The sequence below is a fragment of the Phyllostomus discolor genome, chromosome 7, assembly GCF_004126475.2.
Source record: "Phyllostomus discolor isolate MPI-MPIP mPhyDis1 chromosome 7, mPhyDis1.pri.v3, whole genome shotgun sequence".
NCBI lineage: Eukaryota > Metazoa > Chordata > Mammalia > Chiroptera > Phyllostomidae > Phyllostomus > Phyllostomus discolor.
This window is the reverse complement of record NC_040909.2, coordinates 72,591,696-72,598,155: the sequence shown is the minus strand read 5'-3', so window position 1 is coordinate 72,598,155 and position 6,460 is coordinate 72,591,696. Positions and strand designations below refer to the sequence as shown.

At 40.1% G+C, this 6,460-nt stretch overlaps 1 pseudogene; it reads left to right on the top strand.

Annotated features, from left to right (window-relative positions):
* The first annotated feature begins 880 nt into the window (after positions 1–880).
* LOC114501372 lies at positions 881–2,622 on the top strand (annotated as a pseudogene).
* Positions 2,623–6,460: the final 3,838 nt, after the last annotated feature.

The following is a 6,460-nucleotide window of genomic DNA, read 5'->3' as shown; positions in this document are numbered from 1 at the left end:
CAAAAATCATATATATATATAACACATAGACCAGAAAACAGTGTGGTGATAGCCACAGGGAAAGAGGGGTGGACTAGGTGAATGTGGATAATAGGAGGGAAAATGGGGACAGAAAGAGGCTATCCCTGGAGGGAGGCGTGGGTGCACAATGCAGAGTGAAGATGATATTTTATTGAGTTGTACACTTGAAACTTGTATGGTATTGTGAACCAATTTCATTCCAATGAATTCAGTTTAAAAAAGAAAATCCATATATAAATACCGACTCTCCCAAAATTTAATGAAAGTCTTTCATCCCTTAGTACCCAATGAGGATTGGTTCCAGGACTCCTGGGGATACTGAAATCCCAGGATCTTTAAGTTCCTTATATAAAGTGGTATAGAACAATTCATAAGGTCAGACCACCTCATCTGTAGATTCCTGAACAGTATTTTCCATCCCTGGCTGGTTGGAATCCCAGATGCTAAAACTGAAAATATAGAGAGCCAATGCTATATTTATTGAAAAAAAATCTGTGTATAAGTAAACCCATCCAGTTCAAACCTGAGTTGTTCAACAGTCTACTGTCATTGGAACACTAAGGTTACTTGGAGAATGTAGAACTTAGATGAACCTTGCAAAAATAGTAGTGTTTAGACTGAGAAAGAGGGAAGGATGACTGAAATATAGGGTCTGGCACAAATAACCCCCCTTTTTAATTACAAAATCTTTTATTACAAAATTGTAATTCTGTAACATAATAATATCACACTCAGGCATGCTATATGACATTTTCAGTGAAATGTTCAAAATAAAACTATAAATTATTGCACCCATATTATTACTCTACAAACCACACTCAAGCAGGCATTACTTCTGCCAGACCCTGTAGAAACTGTGCTGTCCTACTTTCCACTAATGGAAGTTAATTGACGGACCCAGTTGGTTGCTTCTTGTATTACATCATAGAAAAATTCACATATTAATGACTTGGAATGTGCTCATAGTAAGGCCTAAAGATAGGGACTTGATAATTGGGACTTTGTCAGAGGACCATAACGTAATGTGGGAAGTGAAAACAAATCTGATTCTTAATGCAGTTCAGAAATTCCTACTGGTAATGGACAAGAGAGCTTCAGGAATGAATGACTCATTGGAGTTGCTGCAATGTAGTAAAAATTTGCCATCTTCACCTGGTTATAACTCCTGTGACGAGCACATGGAGCTTGATGATCTTCCTGAACTGCAGGCTGTTCAAAGTGATACTATCCAATCTGCCATATACCAGCTGAGTTCAGATGTTTCCCATCAAAAATACCCAAGACCATCTTGGAACCAAAATACCTCAAACATACTAGAAAGAGTTAGCATAAACATGAGGTGGATTGGCTAGCAGAATCAGCAAGTATCACCACCAATCCACAAAGTCTACTTACGCAGTGCTCATTTTACAACAGATTATCTCCTGTAGACATCACTACTAGCAAAAGTTAACATTCCTATGCATGCCCTCCACCAGTGCCCCCTTCTTCTAAGAGTGAGTCCGTTTTCCCTCAGCACTAGAAGGAGGAAACACCAATCAGACAAGAAAGGGCAAATAGTGAGTCAGAACCCGACACTGTCTCCATGTCCTCCCTCCTATATGATAATGATTTGGGATGGTGTAATTCCTGGCCTTCAGCTGCTTGGCACTATTTTTTGAAAGGCATATGATTATGCATTGATAAGGGAAGCAATAAAGAATGGTAGGACGTTGAGGATTTCGACAGAGCTGAAGACCGTGATAATGAGAAAGATCTCTAAATGGGGACTCATAAGGCTATGGTTCTGATGCTCTAAAGCAGCTATGACATAAAGAAAGTGTATCATTTGGTGAGTCTATACTGAAGTTGACTTTTGATCCTAATACAGTAGAAGAAGATGTTTTATTAGCTGTAATGTGTAAACTGGACCATTCATCCTGTGTTAAAAATAAAGGTTGGTCATCATTTTATCCAAGCTTGATTGTGGTACAGCATGGCATTCTGTGTTGTAAAATTCCTATTGGTGATGTATGTCTACCTCCTGGACACTCCAATGCCATTATTTTGATGATTCAGGTGTTTCTGATACATTTACAACCTATGACTTTATAGCTATGAATTCATCTGCAGTCTATATGCTAGGTAGTGTGGCTCATCAGCATCATGCATCTCTGCCATGTGGAGGACCTGGAGGTCAAGACTTAACAAGATCTGGATCCAGTAAAAACTATGGCTCACCTGGATCATCACAGCTCTCTTCCAATCCTTTGTATGCTAAAGCTGTCAAAAACCATAGCCCAGGACTATGCATGCCACCTCTCCTAACAAGTCTGAAAGACCAATGAATGCCTTCAAGCTTTTTGCCAAAAAATACAGAGCTGAATATACTCAGATGTACCTGGGGAAAGATAATAGAGCCATAAGTGTAATCCTTGGTGACAGGTGGAAGAAAATGAAGAATGAAGAGAGAAGTATGTATACATTAGAAGCAAAGTCTTTGGCTGAAGAACAAAAACCTGACTGTTTAAATCCTGACTGTTGGAAAAGAAATTGATTCAGGCTCACAATAACAGTAAACCAGGATGCTCACATTAAGTTTGCATATGCATGAACATAGACTGTTGAAATGACTTAAGACCATGGTCTCACCATTTGTACTGAATTTGTGGGACCACAGGATTGATAGCATTGAGTGTTGAAATCATTTAATAAGAAGAATGAGGACTTGCTTTCTCCATTAGAACTTAGCTAAAACTATCAAGATGGTAAACCAAATTGCCTTATTTTTCTCCTAAAGTTCACATATGTATGTAAAGTAACATAGGTTTGAAAATTGATATCCTGTGGTGCTAAAGTACAGTAGAAAGAGAGGGGAAGTGTATACATGTTTTGTTTATTTATCATTTTTTAGATTTTCTTACTTTTTAAAGTACTTTTTATTGATTATGCTGTTACAGTTTTCCCAGGTTTCCCCCTTTATCCCCCTTCCACGCTGCCCCCCCAAACCTCTGGCATTCTCCCACACCTAGTTCATGTCCATGGGTTGCACACATAAGTTCTTTGAGTCACCTGTTTCCTATACCATTTTTATCTCTCCCTATTTTATGCCTACCAATTATGCTTCTTCTTCCCTGTACATTTTCCCCCCTATTCCTCCCTTCTCCCTCCCCACTGAAGTCCCTCCATGTGATATCCATTTCTCCGATTCTGTTCCTGTTCTGGTTGTTTGCTTAGTTTTTCTTTTCATTAATTTTCTTTCCTTCTAGGTTCATTTGTTGATAATTGTGAGTTTGTTGTCATTTTACTGTTCATATCTTTGATTTTCTTTTTCTTAGATAAGTCCCTTTAACGTTTCATATAATAATGGCTTGGTGATGATGAACTCCTTTAACTTGACCTTATCTGGGAAGCACTTTATCTGCCCTTCCACTCTAAATGAAAGCTTTTCTGGATAGAGCAATCTTGGATGCAGTTTCTTGCCTTTCATGACTTCAAATACTTCTTTCCAGCTCCTTCTTGCCTACAAGATTTCTTTTGAGACATCAGCTGATATCCTAATGGGCACCTCTTTGTAGGTAACTCTCTCCTTCTCCTTGCTTCATGTAGGATTTTTTCTTTGTCTTTAATTTTGGGTAATGTGATGATGTGCCTTGGTGTGTTCCTCTTTGGGTCCAACTTCTTTGGGACTCTCTGGGCTTCCTGGACTTCCCTGGAAGTCTATTTCCTTCACCAGATTGGGGAAATTTTCCTTCATTATTTGTTTAAATAAGTTTTCAATTTTTTGCTGTTGTTCTTCTCCTTCCAGCACCCCTATAATTCAGATATTGGAACATTTCAGGTTGTCTCAGACATTCCTCAGCCTCTCTACATTTTTTTTTATTTTTGTTTTTTCATTCTGATCCAGTTGGATGTTTATTTCTTCCTTCTGGTCCAAATTGTTGCTGAGTCCTGGTTTTTGTCACTGTTGGTTCCCTGAATATTTTGCTTTATTTCATTTTGGGTATCTTTCATTTTTTGACCAAGCTCAATCAGTTCTGTGAGCATTTTGATTACCAGAGCTTTAAGTTCTCCATTAGGCAGGTTGGCAATCTCCTCCATGCTTAGTTCTGAGGTTTTGCTCTGTTCTTTCAATTGGGCCATATTTCTTTGTCTTGGCGCAGCTTCTAGTTGTAAGGGGAAGGGGCCTTAGGTATTCACCCAGGCAGGGCAACCCTCTTTGCTGCACTACAGCACTGCCTGTGGGGGAGCAGCCAGAGAGAGAACAGTGCATCTCACTTGCCCCTCTGTAGTGCACTTTTCAATAAACTCTCTCTGTGAGACTGGGAGAGACTCCCACCTTGGCAACCCCAGCCAGGCCCAGTCAGCTCAGAGTCTCATTTTTCCCTTTAAGTCAGCCCCTCCCTTGCAGCCTGCTGAGCTCAGCAGCCAGCCCCACCCCCACAGTCCACTGTGTTGCTGCAATTTTTCTGAGTCAGTCAGCTTGGTCTGTTGCCTTACCCGTCTGGTTGTTCTGGTTGATTATTTTCTTTAATTCCTTGGTTGTCAGAGTTCCATGCAGTTTGATTTTCTGGCGCTTTTGGTTGTTTATTGATTTTAGATTGGTTGTTATCCTCCTGTTGGTTGTGCGAGGAAGTGAAGGGATTCTACCTACGCCTCCACCTTGGCTGGACCATGTTTTATTTTAAATTGTACAAAAGGGGAATTAAAAAATACATAACTGCTCTTTATGCATTGTCTACTTACTGCTTATTAATCTGTATCATACATATAATGGAATGAGACAGAAGCTGGGAGTTGACCTTTCTTGGAGTTGACCACGTGGCTCAGCTCTGTGCCAAACACAGGAGCTCCTAGTCTGGCCAGTGCCAAGAGGCTATCAGAACATCTGGCAGGTGGTTGGTGTCAGCATCCCAGCATAAGAGCCACCTGGTGTAGTTACCTGAGCATGCTGAGTTTATGCACCAGGTGACAGCACCCACCCATTATTTCCAATGGAGAACTAGCACAGGCCAAGGTCAAGTTAATAGCATTGGGATACAGTGACTGTATTGGTGCTATTAACAGTTGATACCTTTGTATTTTAAAACTTTACGTTCTATATCACCTCAGCACATATCTTAAGTATCTTATTTTGTCATCATATTTTTATGGTGGGGCAGACTTTGCACTTGTTGCAGTACAATACTTGCACTTTACTTTTCCTCCAACTGCCTAAAATTAGAGAAAATACATTAATAATACAGCTGCTTTTGTTCTGAGTTACATTCATGGCTTTCATTTACTTGCCAAGTGGTGTTTCTGGTTAGGAATCACAGAGTTACATTGATTTCAGTTCATTACACTTTATGATATTGTCCCTAAATTTTGCACACCATATTATTTCAAATAAAATTTTTAAAATGTCTTAACAAACAGCTAAAGATAGTACTATTTTCTCTAGTAACATCACAACTGTCACCTGAAGACTATCATGGCCAATTCAAAGCCAACAGGAATTCCCAACTTGGGGTATGGTGAGAGTAGAGAGACTTTCTTCACTGCAAACAGCTCAATGGTAAAACAGAGTAGCTGGGGAAGAGCCTGGATGTGGACCGTCTCTGATAAAGAACAACTCAGCTATGACATAGTTCAATTATGAAACATCACAGCTGTGAGAGTCACAGCTGTGCAGCCAGACCCAGGCAGCTCTGGTGTTATAGCTCTGCTATTAAAACTCTGGTGAGACAGCGCAGTCAACGTTGGACTTCTGGCCAGAAGAACACAGTCTTTGAGGGAGACTGAAACAGCACTCCACCAAGACAAAAGTGAAGTCGTCTTAACACAGAGAAAAATTCCTGCCTCTGGTCCCTGATTGGTCTGTTCTTACACAAACAAGGACTGCAAAGCCTCATAGTTAGATTGATCCAAAGAGCAGTCTCCTGATTGGTCAGAATGGAGCCAGTGATTGGTCAGTGAAGATGTAAATGAGGATTAGTTGCACAGCTCCAGTTGGATAGGAAAGTCTCAGACCTATTGGTTGAAATATGATTCCAGAAACTCCTTTATAATGGTTGGCTCAGGTGGTAGGAGTTATAATGCAGGCACCCAGTTTAGTGGAGGAGGCAGGCAGATTAGTGCTAGAGAAACAGGCACTAGGCTTAGGTGAGAGACCTGTTTATCAGTGATTGCTAGACTGTGTTTATAAATTCGAGCCTCATTTCCCATCAGAAGCCCCTCTCAACAGGTGCGTGTATTCTCCAGTTAACACAACCAAATATTTAAAAGCCTAACATAAATATGCACTCAGATGTGAAATACGAGTCACATTATCATTTTAAATAGATTAGTATAAATTTAATATTTCTGAGGGCCCAAACAATTCTGTCAAATCCAAGACAGGACTGATAAGACGTGAATGAACCCTCCGTCCACCCCCTCCAATCCTTTAGTATTCTGGTTATCATGTGAATTAAAGTGG